Source organism: Prionailurus viverrinus, chromosome C1 (assembly GCF_022837055.1).
Source record: "Prionailurus viverrinus isolate Anna chromosome C1, UM_Priviv_1.0, whole genome shotgun sequence".
In the NCBI taxonomy this organism is placed as follows: Eukaryota; Metazoa; Chordata; class Mammalia; order Carnivora; family Felidae; genus Prionailurus; species Prionailurus viverrinus.
Window position 1 is genome coordinate 7,826,101 of NC_062568.1, and position 25,449 is coordinate 7,851,549.

General features: G+C 40.7%; 1 protein-coding gene across 1 annotated transcript in view; it reads right to left on the reverse strand.

The window, feature by feature from the left end:
* NYAP2 (neuronal tyrosine-phosphorylated phosphoinositide-3-kinase adaptor 2) overlaps positions 1-25,449 on the reverse strand; it is a 253,027-nt gene that overhangs the window by 69,524 nt on the left and 158,054 nt on the right. The window lies entirely within an intron of this gene.

Below are 25,449 nucleotides of genomic sequence, written 5' to 3' on the forward strand. Positions count from 1 at the left end.
TCTTAGTAACTCTTGCATTCACTGTCAAGGAAACTTCTTTTTTTTAATTTTTTTAATGCTTATTTATTTTTGAGGGAGAGAGAGAGAGAGCACGAGCAGAGGAGAGAGAGAGAGAGGAAGACACAGAATCCGAAGCAGGCTCCAGGCTCTGAGCTGTCAGCACAGAGCCGGACGTGGGGCTTGAACTCACAGACTGTGAGATCATGACCTGAGCCGAAGTTGGAGGCTTAACTGACTGAGCCACCCGAGACCCCAGAAACTTCTTTTTTTTTAATGTTTATTTACTTTTGAGAGGGGGGAGGGGCAGAGAGAGACAGACAGAGAGAGAGAGAGAGAGAGAGATCTCAAGCAATTTCAGCGCTGACAGTGCAGAGCTTGATGCAGGCTTGATCCCATGAACTGTGAGATCATGACCTGAGCTGAAACCAAGAGTCAGACGCTTAACCGACTGAGCCTCCCAGGTTCCCCTCAACTTCAAGGAAACTTCTTAAAGAGCATATTACACTCACTGTCTTTACTGTCATATCTTCCATTCATTCTGCTACCCCCTGTGAATTCCTGAATTCAGCCCACCGCTCTAGTAAAACTGCTTGTGCTAAGAGCTCCTATTCTAGTTGGCAAATTTAGAAAACACTTCTAAGACATTTGACAACTCCTTTATTACTCTCATTTATATCTTCGATTCTCTTGGCTTCCCGAATGGCCCATCTTCCTGGGTTGCGTTCTACACACAACACCATTTCCCTGTCATTCATATGTTCTCTTCCTTCACCCGTCCCTTATATGTTGTCCCCAAGATGCTAGGTTAGCTGCTATTCTTCTCATTCTATTAGATATACTCTTCCTGTGATTTTACCTTCCAGGATTGTTAGCGATTTTTAAATAGTTTACTACAATCCTGGATCATTGCCCTGAGCTTGCTTGCTTGCTTGCTTTATTTATTTATTTATTTGTTTGTTTGTTTATTTATTTATTTATTTATTTATTTATTTATTTATTTATTATTTGAGAGAGAGAGAAAATGCATACACAGAGAGGAGGGGCAGAGGGAAAGGGAAAGGGAAAGAGAAACCCAAGCAGGCTTCATGCCCAGGGCAGACCGTAGCACTGGGCTGGATGATCCCAGGACTGTGAGATCATGACCTGAGCCGAAATCAAGAGTCAGACATTTAACCAACTGAGTCATCCAGGTGCCCCTCTCCTGAACTTTGCACCCCTTTATCCAACCGCCAGCTGGGTCTCTCTGGTTGCCCCATGGGTATTACAAATTTAACATTTCAGATATTGGACTGACGCCATTTCTTACTAAGCCAGTAGTTCCTCCTGTCCTGTCCAGCCAACCACCCCAACTAGAAGCTTGTCTCTCCCTTTCTTTAACTGCTACTCCCCAAATCTATCAGTAGTATATTCTGCAGGTTTTATTCATGAAAATCTTGCTTTCTCTTCTGCCGCCCTTTGTATCATATCTACCTCAATTACTTTGGTTCCAACTCTAATCATTACTGCAGCTTCTCTCTTAGTCTCCATCTATCCTTCTCTCTCCAAAGCATGAACTCCATATACTGCCCAAATGACCTGTTTAAAATGCAAATCTAACCAAGTGTATTTTATAGGGAATGGATATAATTGTCATTCTGGTACCCATGTACAGAAGTGTTCAAGAACACACGTAGCAAGGGGCACCTGGGTGGCTCGGTCGGTTAGGTGTCCCACTCTTGATTTCAGCTCAGGTCGTGATCTCAAGGTTGGTGGGTTTGAGCCCCGAATCCGGCTCTGTGCCGACAGCTCCCAGCCTGCCTGGGATTCTCTCTCTCTGCCCCTCTGCAGCTCACACTAGCACACACGCACACACACGCTCTCTCAAAATAAATAAGATTAAAAAAATAAACACACAGGTCGTAATATGAGTGACAACCGCTTGTTACTTTCAGAACAGTGTTGTTTCAGGGAATGGATGCCACAGCCCTTCTATAGTGCCTATAGAGAAGTGTTTAAAACCAAAAACAAACAAAATAACACAACCTGTTTATAGTGTACTCTTGACTCACATCTCTCCAGAAGCCTCCTGTGACCCACAGAAGTACGTCTGATCTCTTTCCTATGACCCAAAAGACTCCCAACCCTGCCACTCCCCTTCCACACCATCACTTCCCACCTGAACGTTGTGTTCAAGAAACACCTCGAAACTGGTCGTACCTTCTTCCTCCCCCCTCCACCTGCCACCAAAACAAGGCTGTCTTGAGCGCGACCGTCCTCGACCTCACCTGCTTCGAATACCTCTGTATCTTGTCTTTCCTTGGGGAAGGCCCCTCAGACCGGGTTATTCAACTTAAGTATCCTCCGAAGCTTCCTCCACCCATATCCCCACCCCAGGCTGGGATTCGATCATCTCCGCACTGGTACTGTCATATATCATCTTTCGATGGATCTGTTCTTCTCAAAAGGCCCTGAGTCCTTGGAAGCAGGAACTGAGTTTTGTTTTTTGTTTTTTGTTTTGTTTTTTCCATGTGGTGTCCTTAGCACCTAGCATGCTGCTCAATAAGTATTTAATTTATTTATTTGTTTAATAGGTTTCTCAACTCCTCGGGCATCTTTCTGATGTGTGTGGAAATTCCGTGCTCCTAATGGAATAAGAGGATCAGGCAAGTGTTATAAATATATCAAAGTGGCACAGAGCTAATAGTGTTCTGCAAAAATCCGATTCTCTAACAATCACAGTTGTAGAATTCACCATTTTTTTTCCTTTTTTAAATATGTCTTTATTTTTGAGAGACAGAGAGCGAGCGAGTGGGAGAGGGGCAGAGAGAGAGGGAGACACAGAACCGGACGCAAGCTCCAGACTCCGAGCCGTCAGCACAGAGCCCGATGTGGAGCTGGAACTCAGGAACCGTGTGAGTTCATGACCTGAGCCAAAGTCTGATGCTTAACCGACTGAGCCATCCAGGTGTCCCTAAAAGTCACCACGTTGAAAGTATCACTCACATGAGGAATCTTTGGGAAAGACTGCAGTAAAAAAAAAAAAAAATCACAGAGATGGTTCAGGGAATCTGTATTTTGGTTTCTTTATGTTTAGGCTCAAATACTCATCAACTTTCAGCAATGTGGGACAAATGTCCCACTTTGATTCCATATTACCAGAATCTGTGGGGCAGAGGTAGAAGAGGTGTATAATAGAGTAAGAGGTCCTAGGTGAGGTCATCTGAGTGGCCCAGTTTTGCAGCCCTGGTCATGTCATGGGCTAGTAATCCATGCCACTGAGCACTCGGGTTCTCCTCTTGGAGCCTCATTTTTTTTTTTTCATTTTTCTTAACTACAATGTAAAGATAATATCAGCCTTGCCTAACCTCTCCAGTGTAATTTGGAGGATCTAATGGTTCTACATTAAAAATTTTTTTTAATGTTTATTTATTTTTGAGAGAGAAAGACAGAGCATGAGCGGGGTGCGGGGGCAGAGAAAGAGAGAGAGACACAGAATCTGAAACAGGCTCCAGGCTCCAAGCTGGCAGCAAAGAGCCCGTGGGGCTCGAAACTCAGGAACAGCGAGATCATGACCTGAACTGAAGTCGGACGCTTAGCTGACTAAGCCGCCCAGGCACCTCTATTTTAAACTATTTTTAAAACTAAGCAGTGTCATACATGCAAAAGATACTATTAATTTAAATGAACTGTAGGTGCACCTGAGCGGCTCGGTCGGTTAAGCGTCTGCCTTCTGCTCAGGTCATGATCTTGCAGTTTGTGAGTTTGAGCCCCACGTCGGGCTCTGTGCTGACAGCTCAGAGCCTGGAGCCTGCTTCAGATTCTGTGTGTGTGTCTCTCTCTGAACCTCCCCTGCTTGCACTCTGTTTCTCTCTCTCATTCTCAAAAATAAATAGACATTCAAACAAATTTTAAAAAATTAACCATAGCCATTTGTCCTTTATGAATTTACGTAACCTTTCTACATTTGGACTAGATAATCACTGAGAGATTGAAAATACAAGTGGACAATTGCCAGACCACATATTGAAATAGAATTCCAACCCATCATCTACAGTAATGAGCCCAGAAAGCCAATGTACCCTCCCTAAGTCAGACTTACAGGAAGTCAGACTACTATCTCTAACAACCATTCCAGGCAACCAAACAACAGTCTGTTTGGCCCCAAACAACCAGGGTTGATTGTTAATTAACTTGATTAATAACTGATAGCTTCCTGGATTTTTGCCCCTGCTTCTAACGTAAGACCAGCAGAGAAAATCAAATATGCATCTCTATCCAATCACATAGGACACCCTCCTTCTGGCTGGTCTGCGGGCAACTACCCCATGCCAACAGCCTCCACTTGGGGCAAATCTGAAGTCTTGCCTGTTTGCCGTTAAGTTTCTCTCACCAACTTTTCTCGTTCTTCGCCCTGCCTTCGAATCTCTGCGATTAGAAGTGATGGTGGGTAACTGCTTGCTGTAGCAAGCTCTGAATGGGCTTTGCCTGCTCTCATTTGTTTGGTCTTCATTTGTATGCACATCGCTATAGTTCCTTCCAGCTCCAACAAGCTAGGCCGTTGTGTAAACATATGTCATGAGTATTACTCTATGAGATAAAACTTCAACCAGGAGGGTCATCTTATAATAAAAACCTCAGAAAGATTCCTGGCCTTTAAGTGGGGCTCATATAAGCCTAAGTCTCAGTTACACTAAAATCAAATATAGGAAGTAAAAGTATTGAAAAAGTAATACATTCCAGCATCACAGTTATGGCAAGACAATTTAACACTTGCTTTTTGGTGCCCTGCGTCCCGTGGAATAAAACCAGTATCAGAAAAGAACATCATAGACTATTCCCAAGCTGTTTATTCACAGTTTCAAGGAAAATGGAACTCTGGCTTCCAAATGTCACAGCCTCAAAGCCTAATGACCCATCTGTTTCTCTTTACCTACTCTTCCAGATTTCAAACAAAACACTGAGATGCTTGCTTTTATTATCAACTTCTGTGTGTTTTTTTTTTCCAATAGCAACATTAAGAATTTACTATTTCTCTCTCTCTCTCTCTCTCTCTCTCCCTCTGTCTTTCTCTCTCTCACTCTTTTCTCTCTCTTTCTCACACATACACACATGCACACGTACATGCGCGCGCGCACACACACACACACACACACACACACACAGCATCTACTAACACTAGAACTGAAACTAACCAAACTAAAAAATGCTTACACAGAACATTGGATCCAGCATCTATCCTTCCTGCAGGTTTGGATAACATTCTAAATATGAAAGGCTGAGGATATGTGTCAAAGCTCCTCCACCTACAGCAGTTTCTTTGTTCTCATTCAAATTAGTCACATACACATCCTGGGGAAGTGTCATTTGGGTCTCAAACCTCAACTAAATAAAAGCCCAATACAGCTTTGGAAACAAAAAGGAGTCTTTTTTTCCCCTTTCGTTCTTCCTTCTTTGTTTTCAAGTCCCAGAGGTTAGTCTTCAGTGAATTTTGGCAGATGTATTTAGAGAAACTTGAACAAAAGGATTGAAGAAATCATGCTACTCAGACTTGCACCCATGTTCCTTCACATCTGCCTCCTAAACAGAAGGCGAAGCTGAAAAACCTGGAAGAAAATCATCAATGTACTTTTGAGCATTTTATTTGGGAATAAATCTAGTTTCTTGCATGTAGTCATAAAAAAACTTCCTATAAAATGCATTTTTCTAATTAAAATATGTATGGAAATCTTCCAAATAGCTGTTGCAAATAAAGAAATAGAAGGCAGACAATTACACTAAGAAATATACACAATAGGATACATTGAAACCTCAAAGAAATCTTTTCAGAGGAATAAAGACGTATTTATCACTATCCATATATTTCAATGTTTTCTTAAAGGCTGAAAAACGAAATTGATTTTAGTACCATAAACATTCCTGAACAAAATCAATCTTTGGTGCTGTGGTAAATTTCTAGGTGGGATCTTGCAGCACAGGGCCAACTACCTGGAAGGACTGAATGTCAACTACCTACCTAAAATCTGATTCTCACACTGAAATCTGATCTTGAGTTGAAATCTTGCTGTGAGAAATACACGTTATGTTTCACATTTGTCTTTCAGACTGTGCACTTTGCACTTTCTCGTCTTAAACTTCTTATGGTTTTCAAGTTAAACAAGGACAGAGAAGGATAAGAGGCTAGAAGCAACCTTTTCATGACCAGAATATTTTCTCCAGGATTCCAATCTTATCACAGTTCACGCTGCTAATTCTGAGGCTCCTTCTCAGAGTTTTCCCTGACAAGTGGGTCTGCACTTGTCTCTCAGTTCTACCTCACTCTTCTCCCTCTGTGTCCCTGCCCAGGGGCTCTAGGTCACCTAGAAAGACTTCAGTTTCCAGGTCTGATGGCTTTCCCCACCAAGTCTGTCCCCTTCCAGATACTGACTTTTCCCAAGATCTCTGACCCACTCTTCCTCATCAGCATTTACTCTCTCAACAGAAGTGGTACAGAAGATTCTTGTCAGTCTCCAGACCCCCCAAATCCCTCTTAAACTCTAGAAACAAAGACAACATTATTGCATTGATGAACCTTTCCACATGGCCGTCTGGGGACCACACACATGAAACCTGACAGACAGCATTATCCTTTTTCCGGACTTGCTTCTTTTCTGGTCAGGAAGATCATGTACTTATTGATTTATATGTCTAGTTCCCTCACCAGACTATACACAGCATCTTAAGACCAAAGACTACGTTTCATGTTGGTCCTTAGTGTCTAATAGAGTCCTCAGTGAGAACAGACAGGGTGAATGAATGCACCCACACTTCTCCCAGGTCAGTTAATTAATTAGCCTTCATTCTTGGATATTACTCCACGTAGGCCATGACCCATGGCTTCTCCCTCCCTCCTTTCCAGTCTCACCCAGCACATGGGCCCTGGCATGAACTAACAACCCTCAGTGACAAACACAAGTTAGCTAAAGTTATTTTTGTTAATTCATACATGTTTCTAACTGACTTGCTTACTGGCCAGAAAATAAGTTACTTGCCTGGAAAATTAGTATTACTTGTAAATGTGACCAGTCATACCATTTTCCTGGAGGAACATTAAGATCCCATTTCTTTCTCTTTATTTTCTTTCTTTCTTTCTTTCTTTCTTTCTTTCTTTCTTTCTTTCTCTTTTTCCTTTCCTTTCTTTGTTACTTCCTTCCTCTTTCTTTCTTTCTTTCTTTCTTTCTTTTGGTCTTTTTTTTCTCTTTCTGTGCTTTCTGTCTTTCTTATTTCAATATATAATGATTAACTTGCATATCCCTTGTTTCTATTAACATCTAGATGATTCAAATGATTTACACAAGAGGCTTTTATCTCTGGGGTTTGTGACTGCCATTATTCCTGAAATTTCACCCTCTCACATAGGGATCCCTTGGTTACAAAATACAGACACTACATCTGGTGACAAAGAGACCAAGGCTCCAGCTGATGAGCCCTTGAGGTTCCTATGGACAAAAAAAAAAAAAAACCAAAAAAACAAAAAAACACGCTACTGAATTGTCCCTTCCTATTGGCATAATCAGCAGGATCAAAGTCCCTCCATTCTATTCCAACTGCTGAACAGTGGAAATAATGAAAGGTGATCAAGGCAGATTAATTAGGCAGAAAAGGCAGCACATTGGAAGTGCTGAAGGAGGCACTGAACTAAATTGCATTATCAGATGGGTATTAGATTCAATCATCAGACTTAAAGCTGAAAAAGACCTTGAAATCACAGTTGTAACAGCTCAGGAAAAGCAAGGTGTGCATAGTCATTACTGAGCTGGCCATCCTGCCTTTGGGAGAAGAGCTCCAGGGAGGGGGAGTTTCCACCTCACAGGACAGTTTGGCTCCCTTTGGAACATCTTTAATTGCTAGAAAGCTCTCATACTGAGCCCAAGTGGGCCTCCCTCCAAGCACCATCATTTGTTGGTTGTAGGTAGTCCTGTTTCTGAAGCAACTCAGAATGAGTTTATTTCTGTTTTAAAGCAGACACCCTTTAGAATCCAGAGTGAGGCAGTCTGTCTCACTCTGGTCACATCTTCCTTACAGTACAAGTCTAGAATGCTCACTCTTCCAGGCACCCTGGCCTGGACACTAATTGCATGTCATGGTGTCCTTTAAAACTGCCATCTGGAGCTGGTCAGAGCCAGATAGCTTGACATGGTTTTCTTGTGAGTTTAAGGGAGCACTGAGGTCCTCTCCCTGCTCTTCTCTTATTCCATCTCCGGAGTCTCCAGGGAAAAGAGAGCACAGGCTCCCATGTTTCCACAGCAAAAGGGCACCAGGGAGCAGGGCCATTTATTTATTTATTTATTTATTTATTTATTATTATTGCTCCTGTCTCATGTGAATTCTGTCATTAGGTGTCAGTTATGTCAATTCCAACATCTCAGGGATGTCAGCTCCTCAAATATAAATAGAGAAAGAGCAATAGCTCAGGCTTCTGCAGATTACATGGTTTCAAATAAAGTTGGAAAGAAAGTCCAGGTTGTGTGAAGAAGGCACAGAAAATAAAACCTCCATTGTAATAAGATAGATGAAGCGCGTTACTTAACAGAATAACAAAATAGAGGAGGCACATTGACGTAGGATTGAATACGCAAATAATCCGGATCATTTGACAAGTGTAAAAACAGCTCAGAGCTTTTACACATCTTGCTCAAGGTCACACAGATGGCAATTAGCAAAGGCCTGCTACAGAGACAGGTTTCCTAGCCACTACCCAGCATGCACCTCTCACCAGAAGACAGGGGGACTCACATGCTGATTCATATTCTACAGTTGTTGTTTATGGTTGCAAGGAATAACACTTATCAGAGTGTGATAATAAATAGAATTTCAAAGACCATGTTTGGCCTTTTAAAACTCTCAATTAGGGGTGCCTGTGTGGCTCAGTAGGTTGAGTGTCTGACGTTGGCTCAGGTCATGATCTCCTAGTTCACGAGTTTGAGCCCCACGTCGGGCTGTGTGCTGACAGCTTGGAGCCTGGGGCCTGCTTAGGATTCTGTGTCTCCCTCTCTTTATGCCCCTCCCCCACTCGTACTGTGTGTGTGTGTGTGTGTGTGTGTGTCTCTCTCTCTCTTTCAAAAATAATTAAAACATTAAAAAAATTTTAACTCTCAATTAAACATCCAGATGATTTACTTATTCACTTTTTTTTTAAACAAGGTGGATGAGGATTGTAGAAATACTGACAAATTAGCTCTACTTAAAAAAAAAACAAAACACCTTCACAGAAGTCATCAGGTATAGCTCAAATGTTGACCCATTTTAGTAATACTTTAAGAAATTCTAGTATTGCAGGGCAATAAGAGAAAACTTACTCAGAGAATTCAATCTATATTTTTGTTTGCTCTGGGAATGCGGCAGCCAGGAGGACCCGTGGACAGAGTCCAACCAGACGACCAAGTCTGTTCTCTCTGGGCATGCAGTTAAACTATACTTCCCAGCATTCCTTGCAGTGAAGGAGAGCCACATAACTGAGGTCTGGCCATTAGAATGTGGGTGGATACAATGTAGGTCACCGCCAGGTCGGGTCATCAAACTTCCCACAAAATCCCTCCTCCTCTTGAAGATTCCCCTCCTGCTGGCTGGCAGCGTTTTGAAGTCCCAGATGCTGGTGCCTGTGAGACCACCAGATGGAAACTTCCCAGTAACTGCGGGGAGACCTTCCCATCTTTCACGGAACACCCACTAACTGAGAATCACATGCCCGTGACATATGTCATGTCCTATGACGTGAACAGGAGGGAAGTTGTATCGTACAAAGCCACTGAGGTTTTACAGTTATCGGGTTAGAGCGATTGGACTACCTTCATGCAGATTTCAACTGATACTACTTTTTGCTTTCCTTCCTGTGGAATATAGTTTAATATGAAACCCTTGACTTTCTAATGAGGACAATAGTTTTATTGGCACACCGACAGAAAAATGAGAGGCAAAGAGATTAGTTAAATTGCCAAATACGGTGTAAGAATCTGGCAAACACACCTTCTCTCTCAGTTCTAGTTAGAATAAAAAAGCTTTATAAAACTAACAAACACGTTTTTATCGAGTATTTAATAAATATTTTAAATGCTATGGCTTCCATAAGTATTTGCTGAATATACAAGTGGGTGGGCCTCTAAAATGATCATCCAAGCAGCAGTATATTTCATTTATATTCATTTGAATGAAGATAATGCCACCCCAATTTTTTTCCCAAATAGTTTTTCATCCAAAATAGTAGCAAAGAACAAAATCTCTAAGAAAGAATTTTTAAAACAAGGTCTTTCTACTATATTCACAAACAAAATAGCAACTATTTCTTTAGCATAATAATAATTTAGCTGTAAATTAGATATGTTCAGGAAACATGTACAATAAATTTAAAAAATATTTCTCAGAACCATTCTGGATGGGGTTGAAATGAGCTACAGACCATGGTCAGGTTGGTTCAATAAAACATCTTTCCAGAACCTTAGTTTCCTCAGATAAAATTATATAATAAAATAAATTATTTCTAAGCATCCTCCTGGGTCTAAAATCGTATATCTTTTTTTATTAAACTTTTTTAATGTTTATTTAGTTTTGAGAGAGAGAGAGACAGAGAGACAGAGCACAAGTGGGGGAGGGGCAGAGAGAGAGGGAGACACAGAATCCAAAGCAGGCTCCAGGCTCTGAGCTGTCCACACAGAACCCGATGCGGGGCTCAAACCCACCAACTGGGAGATCATGAGCTGAACTGAAGTCCAGCACTTAACCGAATGAGCCACCCAGGTGCCCCAAGTCATCTACTTTTATAATGCCAAAGTTCATACAAAAAGCAAAATACTTCATGAAGATTCAACAGTATTATTATTTCTATTCCAAAATATACTTCTATTTATACTTCAGAATGTTTTACATTTGTCAAGGTGACTTTTTTGTAGTTTAGTTTAATTCCCCTTCCAATCAAATCTCAGTGAAGTAGAAAAGAAATTAATAAAGTGGGCTCTTAAAAAACATTAATGAGTTGTGTAGCATCACTGGCAAACCTAACATCCAACTTCTTTTCCTGCCACCTGATTGGGAGACTTGAAATAAACAGGGGTCCTGGTTTTAGAAAATAGAGAGAGAATACCTACAATGTTTTTTTTTTCCCTGTTTGTCTCCTAGTTACTACTGGAAAGCAGAATGCCAGCTCTAAACAATGTCTTTTTTTTTTAATGTTTATTTATTATTGAGAAACAGAGAGAGGTAGACTGAGAATGGGAGGGGCAGACAGAGGAGGAGACACAGAACTGGAAACAGGCTCCAGGCTCTGAGCTGTCAGCACAGAGCCCAATGTGGGGCTTGAACTCACGAACCGCAAGACCATGACCTGAGCTGAAGTCAGACGTTTAACCAACTGAGCCACCCAGGAGCCCTTCTAAACGATGTTGTATAACACCAGCAGCAGCATTGTGATGACAATTTCATGAAATCAGTGGCGACCATGTATCTTATGTTGAACTACACTATTTACAAATAATATTTCTAATCTTTGCATAGCTTTTGGAGGCATGTAGAGTGATAACCTTCCCTAAGCTAGGGAAAGCTTAGGGTCCTGCTGGTGAATATGGGTCAGAGATGGGTAATTGGAGGAATCAGGATTTGAACTCAGGTCTCTCTGAACAAATAGCCACACCAGTGAGGCATTGTTTGGCTTTCTTTTCTTCTGTTGGGGTTCTTTTCAGGAGGATTATTTACCTTGTTTTAAAAAGTATAAAAATTTTTTAAACCCACCTTTATTTTAAAGATATCTGAAGACTATATACACAGGAAAATTAATGCAATGAGATTTAGGAGAAATTAGTTGTCAGTCTAGATAGCATAATTTATGCACAACTCAGCTCCTAAGACACTTTACTATGCAAGTTATATAGAAGTCCATAGTAGTTTTCAGATGGGATGCAGACTGGATTAAATTCCTGCAGCACACTATGTAATCCAAAGCACAGCTATTAACTGATATTTATCAGTAACAGTGAAGCAAGTCAGAAAACAAAGAACATGCATTTTCTAGGACTGCTTTTAGTAGTTTACTCCGACACACTTTGGAGGGGGGGATTGCTTTGATTAAAAAAAGCAAAATGAAGATATATATACATATATATACACACATATATATGTGTGTATATATATATATATACATATATATATATACATATATATCCTCCTTCTTATGTTCAATCAATAGTAAAATGCATACGCCTTGCTCCATATGTATAGACATTATGCATGTCAGGAACTATGACAGTGAGAGACTAAGACAGTGAACCAAAACACCATGACCTCTACCCGCATGGGGCTCCTTTTCTAAGAGAGAGGATAATTTTTTTTTACATGAGCTAATACAGTATTAGAGCTCTGATAAGAGGAGTAAAAAGAGATGGCAGAGTACAATGAAAGTATAATAGATGATTTTTCCTAGTTGAGAGGTCAAGAAATCTTGATTAAATAGTGATTCAAAGAATGGCGGGGGGAGGGTTAGATGAGTTTTGCAGCCAGGGGAAACTGATTGTTGAACACAATCAGTCTTTCCTTGGGTCTGTCCTCCTAAAAGCTGATCCCACCTAACAGCAAACTTCCAGCTTGGCAAAAAAAGCACAGGCAAATCCAACACTTGAAAAAAGAAGGACGGAGGGGAACACTGAATGGTTCGGACTCCTTAATAAGTTCAGCCTGTCTGGAAGAAAGCCTTTGTATTAGGAAAGAATGGGACCCGAGTTTACATGGAAAAGAAACAAATTAAGGAGGGTTTTGAATGACAGGGTAAAGTTTGTATTTGTGACAGCAGGGTATGGTGACGCCATCAGCATTGAAGGAAGATTCTCCCAGGGGAAGTATGCAAGAAGGACCAAGGGGAAGATGTGTGAGCAGTGATCCCAGGTCAGAGACGCATTATTAGTATCATCTAATCTCCGGGCACATGAAATCCACAGAACTTCAGATATCACCGTCTTAACATTATGATGCCATCAACTTCTTAGGCGTCCTTTTCAATGGGGGTGTACAAACATAGATGCAATGATGCAGAAATATGTAATATTTTGTAGTATATCTTTTTGTAAACACTTTTCATTGTTTACCTTTAAAGTAGATTAAACTTGTGACTATTTACCGGATGAAGATCACTTTTTGAACTGCAAAAACCCATCATATGTTTAATGACAAGATAATCATTTTTTTACTAGCCAACCTCATTGTCTGGTCTTAATCTGATGTCAAAATTTAGAGAGCAAAATACAAGACAAGGTTATACTGAGAATTCATCAAATAACTACCCTGAACTCAGAGTCAATTCTCTGCATATTAAAAATGGAACATAATTATGGAAAGTGCCCTTATTGTTCAACAATTCTTTTTACTTTAAAATAGTGCATAAAAATGCAAATGCATCCTTATAATTTACCACATGAAATATTTATGCCCACAGCTCCTGGCACCCCCTATAATACCAATGGTGGGCTTTTAGTCCCCCCCCCCATTTAAGACCTGACATTTGGAAGCATTCCGAAGCTCATCTCCCTCCCTCTACATCTAGTGCCTTCAAATATTTGATAAACTACTGATAAAAATCTCTTTAGAGGGACAAATGGAATTCTAAGATACTTGGCAAACATAGTTTTAAGGTTCTAAAATCTTTGTAACCTAGATCAGGCCCACATTTTGACTTAGGATGTTTTAAGACATCTACGTCTTTTGACAAATTCCAAAATTAGATGCCAACGGTTATAGAAGACCTGACACGGAGTCATTCTTAAGTAGGACACAAGGCAGCAAATTAACATAAAGCAGACAATCTAAAAAAGAATCATGTTGAAGAAAGGAGGCCACCGGGACTCAAACATATGTGATTTTTACATTCTCCTCCTTTCTACTGCCCCAGTCACAGCAATGCTGGATACAGACTGTCATAGCACAAAGAACTCTGGATTTCATTGTTTGGGAAACTTGACCCTGGGAACTGTTCTGCCATTATCTGGGTGACACTGGGCACGTTTTTCTGACTTTCTGTGCTTCTGTGTACTCATCTTTCAAATAAGGGATTTAGACCATAGCATCTTTAAGATGTTTTCTGGGTTTGAAACTCTATGGGGAAAAAAACTAAAAAAAGAAGGGGCCCAAACTTGAAATCATACACTTGCTTCCTCAGTTTAAAATGAAATGGAATTGGGGCGCCTCGGTGGCTAAGTCTGTTGAGCATCTGACTTTGGCTCAGGTCATGATCTCACAGTTCGTGGGTTTGAGCCCCCACATCAGGCTCTGTGCTGACAGCTCAGAGCCTGGAGCCTCCTTCGGATTCTGTGTCTCCCTCTCTCTCTCTCTCTCTGCCCCTCCCCAGCTCGTGCTCTGTCTCTCTCTGCCTCTGTCTCTGTCTCAAAAAAAGTAATCAACATTAAAAAAAATTAAACTTCTGAAGTGAAATGCGATTTATGTGTATCTAAATCCATTACAGAACTGGTATTTGATGAAAGAGCCACCAACTGAAGACCAATGTTCTTAAAATTACAGTTCTGGCTTGCTTTAAGGAGTTTTCAAACTAATTAATGATACCTTACCATAGGACAAAAGAGAGGTGGTTTTACATACAAGATATCCGTAGATGCTGCCAATATCATGAGCAATTCCACAGCCAAAATGCAGAAGAAACGATGCCAAGCCCAAGGAGAAGTAACAATAGTATGAAGCAAATTAAACAAAACAAAACAAAACAAAACATGGCTATAACTTGAGTTGCCCTTATATGAGATATTCACGAGGATTTGGCTTTGTGAGCAAAATCACTGCTTACTAAGACCATTGGGAGAAAATAGACCAATTATCTATCGAATGCAAGGAATCCAAATTCACTTTTTCTGCTACAGGGGAAAAAAAATGTGGAATTCTACCAATGCCTCTACAGCATTTCTGTTTCTGTCTATTTCTTAGGCAGAAGTCAGAATAACGTGTTGAACAATGGAAGAGAAAGGGAATACCTAGAAAGATCAAAACCATATTCTGCTACTAGACGTTTTATAGATTGGAAAGACTTTGGTAATGCAGGACATTTTTATGTATCCTCAAGACTGAGTTAATGTGCACAGGAAATTACTATTAGGCATTTGGGATCAAAACTGATGTTCCTCTTGCATGGGTTATTACCACATTTTTATAGAAATGGCTTCGATGTTGTTGGAAGATATAAAATTGTTGCTAATAACGCAGTGCATGGATTCCTACAGCAATTTAGAAACCAAGGGCAGAAGGTTCATACCTCTGAACACCAAGATCTGGGAAGTCCCAACCCCAACAGGGTACAGTGTAAACAGAGTTGTTTGGGGGGTTATGAGACTCTGGGTACCAGTTCAAACTTAGCCCCTAATTAACTGTGAGGCCTTGAGCAAATCGCCTTCGCCTTCTGAACCTTCATTTGCTTTTCTTTAAATGAGGCATCTGGACTCAAGGGTCTTCAAGTTTAGGATTCTACTGATAAGTACCAGAATACATTTTATATTAACGATTCCCAGTCCTAACTGCATAGTAGAAACTTTTGGGGAGCCTTCAAAAAATATCCAGGCCTGGGCCACCAGTAGGTTAGATTCCTGAGGCTGGAGCCTTGACATTGGTAATTTTTTAAAAGCTTCCCAAGACTTTCTGAAGTAAAGCCACGGCTCACAATCACTCTTGTACGCTTAATGGAACATTTTTAGCAATATTTAATATACTTTTCATTACTCTTTTGTAGACTGGGTGGGTTATTTCCCTGGTTTTTTTTCTATTTTAGCTGAAAGCATTTTAATTATCCTTCCTTACCCAAGAGAAAGGAAAAAAAAAGTAGAAGCTAATCAATTTAAATTTATTAAAATTCCATGAAAAAATGTTATAGGTGGAGAAGAAAAATGTTTGACCACATCAAATTTTAAAATGGTCTCCATCATTTATTTATTTATGTATTTATTTATTTATTGCCTATCTTCACAAATAAGGGGAAATGGAGCTGTTAAAGCTAAGAACACACACAATCAGTGAGTGGCTGGGCAAGAATTTGTTGTTGCATTTTGATTCTTTTGCATGGCTTCCTCAGCTAGGCTGCCTTATAATTGATAAAGAAACGAGCACTTTTAGGAAAATAACTGGCTGATTTACATCACCTGCCAAACAATCATTAGGAGACACAAAGTCATGATGTAAGGTAGCCAGAAAACATCATACTTCCTTCTCAGTGTTGTCTGTTCTCGATGCCTATTTTTTTTAAAGGTCATAGTGCTCTCTCTTGATTTTCGAAGGAAAGACAAGCTCTTCCACTAGTAGGTGGGAGGTGTGTGGGTAGTCGAATATATGCACAGGTGCAATCAACTTTAATTAAGACTCAAATCATTTTAACAGGCAGATGGAAGAATGCTTCAATCTTCTTTAAAAGAAACAGAGGCATTAAGGCACTAAAAATATTAATGCATGGGAAGGAAAATATCATTTACCTTCTTCCTGAAAGATGCAATTCTGAAAATACATTCATAAATGTTCCTGAAGCAAACACTAAAGGCTAAGAACAATCCCTTCATCACAAAGGTAAAAAGAATTAAATTCTATCAAAGCAAATGCAAAACTTAGATTGTCGGAACCACAGTTACTAATGGCCCTATTTGGGGGGCTTAAAAAAGTCAGAGCTATTAAAATTTCATAAGCAAAGCAAGGTGGAATTTTTAACCCTTTTAGGGGTGATATAACTGATGACTGCACACCTGAATGTATAAGGCATTATATTTCTCGCTAACTGTAACTGACCAATTGTCTCAATAAATATAGCTAGAGTAGAGAAGTTGGCCATCATTGTTGGCCAATCTGGAATTCTTCATAGTGTTCTTGTGGAAAAACTACACATATAAATTTGAAGACGGAGGGGAAAGAAAACCCAAACCTTGTTTAGGAAAAGTCCAATTAACTAGGTTTGTTTTCCCCCCAAAAATGGTATCTTAAATGCAGTCAGCCAAGAAGCTCATGTTAAGCCATGGGCAAAACCAATGGAAATGTATCTAAATGCTGTTTTAATTTTTAGAAGCCATTCAGGAGAGCTGCAAGTCTTTATAGGTTGTGCTTTAAACTTTTTTTAATGGTTATTATTTTTGAGAGAGAGAGAGACAGAGAACAAGCAGGGAAGGAGCAGAGAGAGAGGGAAACACAGATTTGGAAGCAGGCTCCAGGCTCTGAGCTGTCAGCACAGAGCCCCATGTGGGGCTCGAACCCACAGACCACAAGATCATGACCTGAGCTGTAGTTGCCCACCCAACTGACTGAGCCACCCAGGCGCCCCTATAGCTTGTGCTTCTATATAACATCCTATTTTTTGCTCTGATATTTGAACCTCATTGGATTTCAGTTTGTCTATAACACAATTCCCTGTCTATAACAGGGAATTAAATAAGACTATTTCCAAGGCCCGGCAAATATTTTTTTAAGTGCCCACTCTGTGACTCATGGTCTAAGGATGGAGAGCGGGAAGTTAAGGATCTTATCTGCCATTTGTTCTCTTTGGAGTCAAGGAAGGTAGGGTATAAGAGTTTCCTGGAAATCATATATAAAAATATTATTCTACCTATTTTTCCTTCCTTCCTTCCTTCCTTCCTTCCTTCCTTCCTTCCTTCCTTCCTTTTTCTTTCCCATCTTTCCTTCCTTCCTTTTCCTTTCCCATCTTTCCTTCCTTCCATCCTCCCTTCTTTCCTTTCTCCCTCCCTCTCTTCCTTCCATCCTCTTTCTTCTCTCTCTCTCTCTCTCTCTCCCTCCTCCCCTCTCTCTTCCCTTCTGTCTCTGTCTCTCTTTCTCAGCTTACTTTTAGGTTGGGTACATGCCACCTGCTCCCTTCTTTCACCTTGCCATCATCACTTTTTTTTCACACACACACACATACACACACACACACACACACACACAAAATGCACATATGAATTGCATTAATCACAAAGTTCCTCAGGAATAAGAGGTTTATTTCTCACCTGTTTATTAATTAAATGCAAATGAGACAGGACCTGGATTACATGTTATTCCTTATTTCTGATGTTCCCAATACTCTTTATTACCGTGATGCCTTGTTTCATAAGTTATCTGTTGGCAGACTTCTTTGTGGCCAGATCATCTGAATGATGAATAAGGCCTTAGAGAATTTCAATGGCCATTGCATGGGGTTAGGCTTAGGGGTTAAAAAAGAGGAAGAGAAAGAGAGAAACCAAAGGAATAGAAGGAAAAGAACAAGAGATTAGTATTTGCAGTGCAAGATTCTTCCACTGAGGCTATGATTAAGCCTCAAACAAAACCACTCGTCAGCTGAGGGTCACCAGATCCAGTGGATCAAGGATGCCCAGGCCATTGCGAACTTCAGAACCTAAGGAAATGCGACATGGACCAGGGGTGTCAGAAGCACAACGTAGAGGCAAGGGGGAAAGAGAAGCCCAGTGCCTTTCTCGAATGCTCTGTTCCACATCCTTTTGTCTTTTTCACTCTTTATACCTTTGTAACAATGTGTTTGACGGCCACGTCTTCCCTCATAAGGCACCCTCCCCACTAATAAATGTACCTTTCCTCTTCATTTGAATTCCTAGGTTTTACTGTCTGACATTTCAAAATAGAGATTCTAGCACCCGGAATAGTGTCTGGCATACAGCAGGTATTTTATAAACATGCGCTGAATGAATGAAACACTGAATGAACACATAGATGTGGTTAAAACACTTATGAATTAATGGCATCAAAAACTTCCCAAATTCTTAGGAATAAACTTAACCAAGGGAGTAAAAATTACTTACACTAAACACTATTTCTTCCATCAACTTTGCCGGCTCCCTCTCCTCTAGCCTTTTATTCTGGAATTTAGCATGAGGCCGACTCTCCTGTTTTTGTCAGGTTTCACACGACCCCTTATGTGGCTGCACATTAACTTTGGAAGGGAATTTACCGGATCTTCCGTAGGATCCCCTCACCAGAAAGAGCCCCGGCGTGCTTGTCCTCGTGACGACTGCCCCGCCGTCTAGCTGGGTATGATTCTTGTTCCTATTCCGTGCCCTTCAATTCAGATATCTAACATACAAGCCTTCAAAAAAGTTTGCTATATCTCATATGTCTTTAAAAAACCCTGGAACAGAGGTGTCTGAAGACCTTACTCTGGTAGATTGGATTTGACTCCTTTGTAGATTATATCTGAATGTGAGCAGGTGCCTTTTAAGGGCCTTCCTTCCCTGCCTCAGTCCCAGACCCAGGGGTTTCTGTTGAGTCCCCAGGGGCACAAAACTCAGGTTTGGCTTCACTTATATGGCTCAATAGCTTCTAGGGTCTTCTCTAATGTTAGAAGAGCTTTTTTTTTTTTTAAGCGTTTATTTTTGAGAGAGAGAGAAAGCGTGAGCAGGGGAGGGGCGGAGAGAGAGTTGAGACAAGAGATGATCCCAAGCAAACACCACCCTCTCAGGGCAGAGCTGGACACCAGGGTTCGAACCCACGAACTGTGAGATCCTGACCTGAGCCAAAATCAAGTTAGACGCTCAACCAACTGAGCCACCCAGGTGCCCCAGAAAAACTTTGAAAATTAGTAAAGACAGAGAATGCTGGAGCACGGTTTACACCAATACGAATAAGCAGCTGGGCTCCTTAAACGCCAGCTACCTATGAGTTTCCTGAGTCCTCCATTGATTTCCCATGGAAGTAGGTCAGGACTGCTTTTAACTGGAGAAGCTGTCCGCTGCAGGTTTCATTTAACCACGAGGAGCGAATATTAAAAATTGATGCACAAAGCAAACCTCTGCTTAATTAGCATCTAGATAAAGACTTTACCAGGAAAGCCATGGAAGTTAATAAAAACATAAGGAAATTGACAAGGAAGCATTTCAACAGCTATCATTGTGTCAACCTTCCATTTATGAGACATTCTAGGGATGGTCACTTCATGCATTGCCTACTAACGTCCGTTAATCTGTATTTAGGAGGTTAGCATTCCTTCTGTGTCTGTGGTTGCGTTCAGATTTCTAGACAAGATTTAAGTGTTGTTGTTTTCTGGCACAGTTTTTCAAATGCTAACCTTAAAATTTCGTTGCCTATGAACTAACCACTTTAAAAGGAAAAGCGATATGGGGCGCCTGGGTGGTTCGCTTGGTTAAGTGACCAACTCTCATTTCAGCTCCCGTCATGATCTTATGGTTTCGTGGGTTCGAGCCCTGCCTCTGGCTCTGTGCTGACAGTGTAGAGCCTGCTTGGAACTCTCTGTCTCTCTGTCTCTCTCTCTCCCCCTCTCCTTCTCTGAGGCTTTGCTGTCTCTGTCTCTCTCAAAATAAATAAACTTAAAAACAAAAATTTTTTAAAGGGGCGCCAGGGTGGCTCGGGCAGTGAAGCATCCGACTTTGGCTCACATCATGATCTTGCGGTTCACAGGCTAGAGCCCCGCGTCAGGCTCTGTGTTGGCAGCTCAGAGCCCGGAGCCTGCTTCGGATTCTGTGTCTCCCTCTCTCTGCCCCTCCCCTGTTTGCACTCTGTTTCTCTGTCAAAAAATAAAATAAAACCTTAAAAAAAAAAAAAAAAAGGAAAAGCAATTCTACTGAAGCTGCTTAGAAAAACACTTTGAGGGGCGCCTGGGTGGCTCAGTCGGTTAAGCGGCCGACTTCGGCTCAGGTCATGATCTCACAGTCCGTGAGTTCGAGCCCCGCGTCGGGCTCTATGCTGACAGCTCAGAGCCTGGAACCTGTTTCAGATTCTGTGTCTCCCTCTCTCTGACCCTCCCCCATTCATTCTCTGTCTCTCTCTGTCTCAAAAATAAATAAACGTTAAAAAAAAAAATAAATAAAAACAAAGAAAAACACTTTGAGAGCCCCCATCTACATGCTAAATATTTTTTATACGAAGCATTTTGGGCCTTCTTGGTTTCCAACCAATTCATTGGTTATTACCTATACTTTTGTGGAAGCAAAGCTTTTCTTTTAAAAGATAAACCATGTTCAACCAGAAAAAAAATTATTATATTTGAAAACTGTGTCAGCCCCCTCAGTTAGAGTGACTTTTTTCTTTCGCTGATGAAACACCTTTCACAATCGCGTCAGGTTGCCTGACCCTTTGTACAGTGACGATGGCCTCTTTGTTCTCAGGGCTGTTCTTTATAGGACAGGGGTAAGTGCACTGCATCGGGTATGATGCCCCTCCACCTTCAAGGCTCAGATATCCTCCAGCAACCAGAAAACAGCCTGCCCCCTGTGGGAACAGAGAACCGCTTACATGCTCCCCAATGCTTTATGCTTCTCACATCAGCTACCGGATGAGCCACTTAAGATGTCAGATCCTTTACCCAAACAATATGGAATCTCTGAAAATTTAATTCATTTTTGACCTGACTTCATTTTTTTAATAAAATATTTATTCTTTCCACAGAGAGCTAAAAGTCAATTGCCCCTTAGAGTTGCACGCAATTTACATTTTACAGGGTCTTTTCTTGAGCCCAGTTTTCCTTTTTTCACAATCCTCAGAGGTAAATATGAAAAAACTGACACATGGAGAGTTGGACATGCCCTAAAAGCACAGTTGTTCAGTGATAAATCCATCTTTCAACCGCAGGACATTTGACTCCTGTGTCTTTGCCCATATGTGTATCTTAAGGAACTCTCCACACTGCTTTCCATTATAATGAGATTGTTTTTTAAGCTGGTCGAGCAAAGGAGTTTTTTTTAAATCCAACAAACGTATAGAAACAGGGATACATGTTTTACTTCCCTGAAATGCTGGAATTTAAATAGTAAATGGACCATATGTATACCACATACAATCCAGGTGATAATTTTCTATCTACAACATAATATCTTAATACTGCTTCCCGAATCATTCAGTGAAACTCTATGAGATGCTATTTGTAATGGACCCTACTTTATTTCCTACATAAACAAACTACTTAGATCAGATTATGGGTACTTGCTCTCAGTGCTGAGTACTGCCTAGTTTTCCTAATCAGTAACAGGCCTGATCCCCTTCTGACCATTCCATATAAAAATGATCTAAACCTGGGTTCTCCATTGATATTCTTTGGAGCAGTTGATTCTGAAATATATTAACTAGTCTCGATCTGTGCATCCTGTGCAAAATCAGATTATTATCAATGCTTGGTAATCAGGGTAATCCTATTGGGCTTTGCTATTTAAAACATGTTAGCTTTGAAAAAATAAGCCATAAGTATAAACTGAGCATGCAATCGGGGCGCCTGGGTGGCGCAGTCGGTTGAGCGTCCGACTTCAGCCAGGTCACGATCTCGCGGTCCGTGAGTTCGAGCCCCGCGTCGGGCTCTGGGCTGATGGCTCGGAGCCTGGAGCCTGTTTCCGATTCTGTGTCTCCCTCTCTCTCTGCCCCTCCCCCGTTCATGCTCTGTCTCTCTCTGTCCCAAAAATAAATAAACGTTAAAAAAAAAAAATTTTAAACTGAGCATGCAAAACATAGTCATAGAAACCATGGGCACTTAAACAAAATATATAGTCTTTGCTCTCAAAAATTTACCATTTAATTGTGGAGCTTGGATACACATTCATTCACTCTAGTCAAACAGCCATTTGATGATTTAAGGAACACATATTGAAGATGTACTTTGGGCCAGAAAATGTGCTAGTTGCTGCAATGAAAAAGTCTCACAGTATTGTGCCCTGACAATTTAGTTGGAGAAGCAAACACTTAAATGCTAATCACAACACTGTGTCAGGCATGTGTCAAAAGCGTTTTTTTTTGTTTTTTTTTTTTTCTTTTATAAATGGAGGAGCAGACCTCCCAGGCCCTTGCCAAAAAAGCAGAAGACACAGTCCAAAAAGGATTGCTAATGAGGATGTAACTTTGCATGAAAATCAAGAGAAATGTCTTCAGATGGAATACATAACATTGTCAGACGTTCTGTGAAGTCGAAGAGAACCAAAAGAAGGCAGAGGCCAGAGCGAGAGACCAATTAGGCATCAGCCCCGTGTGACTTGGGAGTGAGCAGAAGAGGAAGCTGGACTGGAGGAAATGGGGTGAGGGGTCAAGAATTGGAGGCGGCAAACACACAGCATTCACTTGAGTGGTTCGGCCGTGAAAGGGAAATAGAGAATCATGACTGGATAGACAATCAAGCTGTTTTTCTCTGAAACATCAATGGACAGTTTTATTATACTTCATATTCAGAACTCATAAACCTAGCTTGGCTTAGAGGCCAAAGTGAATTCTTCACAGGCTTCAGGTAACATTATCAATCAACCAAACAAGGACCAACCTGAGGCAATTTAATTTCGTAGGTTTGAAATTTCTCTTGGGCCCACATTGACAAAAAGCCTTCATCGTTTTGGCATACCTCTCTTGTCATTAATCATTAGTAAGTAGTTAATAACTAATCAATCAAAGAATGAAACTAGTTTGTGAATCTAGGGGCAACTTTGATACTCAGAATGGGATAGCTTTGAGAGAGCAATACCTCACCTGAGTTCTGATCATTCTGTTGGGGGCTAACACCGAAACCGACTAAATCTTCCAGTTCCTGGGAATCTAGATTTCATTTGTTTTTAAGTTTATGTATTTATTTTGAGAAAGAGAGAGCGCACGAGCAGGGGAGGGGCAGAGAGAGGGAGAGAGGGAATCCCAAGCAGGCTCTGGGCTGGACAGGGCAGAGTCCGATGCAGGGCTCGATCCCACAAATCATGAGATCATAACCTGAGCTAAAATTAAGAGTCAGATGCTTAACTGACTGAGCCACACACACCGCCCGGGGAATCCAGATTTGCTTGAGTCATGGGAATAAAACCTACCTCAGGATTGCCCACCCATAACAATCCATGGATTCCCCCAATATTTATTTGCTGACCCTTTCTACCTTTTGTCTTTCTTCCTTTTTTCTTTCCCCACTTAATTGCATAGGTTTCATCTACAACAAGGAAATACATGCAAACAATAGGAAAAAAAATGTTTGATATCCTTTAAGTTCAGCTGCTCTGGACACACCTAGTGAGACAGGAAAGGCTGCTTCAAAAATTCATGTTACTAACACTCCCTCCTCCTTGTTAGATTCTATTTAGTATTTTCACTTCTTTCATTTGGGAAGAGCAAACGCCCAGATTCTCCAGTTGATTGGTTATTCCACTAGAAGTAGAACATGTAATTAACCTAGCTCCCGTCAACTAACGACAATAACGAGCTCGCTTCAACCGAGAAGCACCATCCACCACTACAGACACTTCATTAAATTTGGAATTGCCATCCATTTACTGAATCCCGAAAAACAAGAGTTTTTGGAAAATTAAAAAAAAAAAAGCTTTTCAAAGATTTTACAACTTGAACCCCTTTTCACCTGGCAGCACATATGGGCAAGACTTCCAGTCACACGATAAGAGCTACCTGGATTTATGCAGCACCTTTCTGCCAAAGAGGTTAAATGACCTGGTTGAATGTGCTTTCATCCTCCTTACCATCTAAGTTCAATAATGCATCACATTAAGCAGATTAGAAGTCCTTCTTTAAAATGTTGATCTCTATGATTCTTTTAAAGAATGCATCTCTCTCTCTCTCTCTCTCCAAATGCTGAGAAGTGATCCATTTTCACAGCTATTCATTTATACAGAAACTGATGACGGTCTGACATCTACAAAATGGTCCACATTTAAATGCTTTATGGCTATATTCTTTACATCTTTCTCCGAATAAATCTGCCTAGAATGGAATAGACATTCTTTTAAACAGGACACTTAAGAGCAAAAGCGACAAACGCAGCATTCAACATAGGTCATTTTGGGCTGAATGACTATATTGATTTCAGTGTGGAGTTTTCTGAGTCATAGGATCTGATTTTTCTTTTTCTTTCTACTTAATGGTCAAACATTTCTCATATGTCTTTTGTTTCCTCGAGTATAACAGCCCTCTTAAGTCACTAGGTCTATTAATTCAACAAGTTCAATAAATACTTACTGTGTATCAATGTTGAGAAAAATTGTATTGGGCTGAGGGCTGCCTTAAGTAAAATGATGGAAAGGTATGACCCTTGACCCCCTTGGCCAAATGTCTTAAGAGGAATAAGAAAAAAAGACTTCACAATTTGTCAGAATAAGACACATACTGTTATAGAAGTACAAAGTGCTCTAGGAGTTTGAACGAGATTATTATTTGTAGACAATAGCATAAGAAAAACTCTGTGAAGAAGTAGGTAGGCTCTGAGCAGAGATTCAAGGATTAGACTTTGTTTTATGGACTTATGAGGAAGCCCTTCCAGAAAGAGAGAACAACATCAGACAGACCGTCTCACAGGGAGGAAGAGAATCATGTTTTGAGGGATGTACACATCATCCAGGAATCCACAGAGGCATCAAACAACAGAGCCAGAAAAGACACACAGTTTCAGCACCTAACATTTTCATTTGAAAAGTGAGAAAACTAAGGCATTAAGAGATGAACTGACTTACCCAAAATCTCAAAGCTTTTTAATGGTTGAGCCAAGATGGAAACCATCTCTTGTGA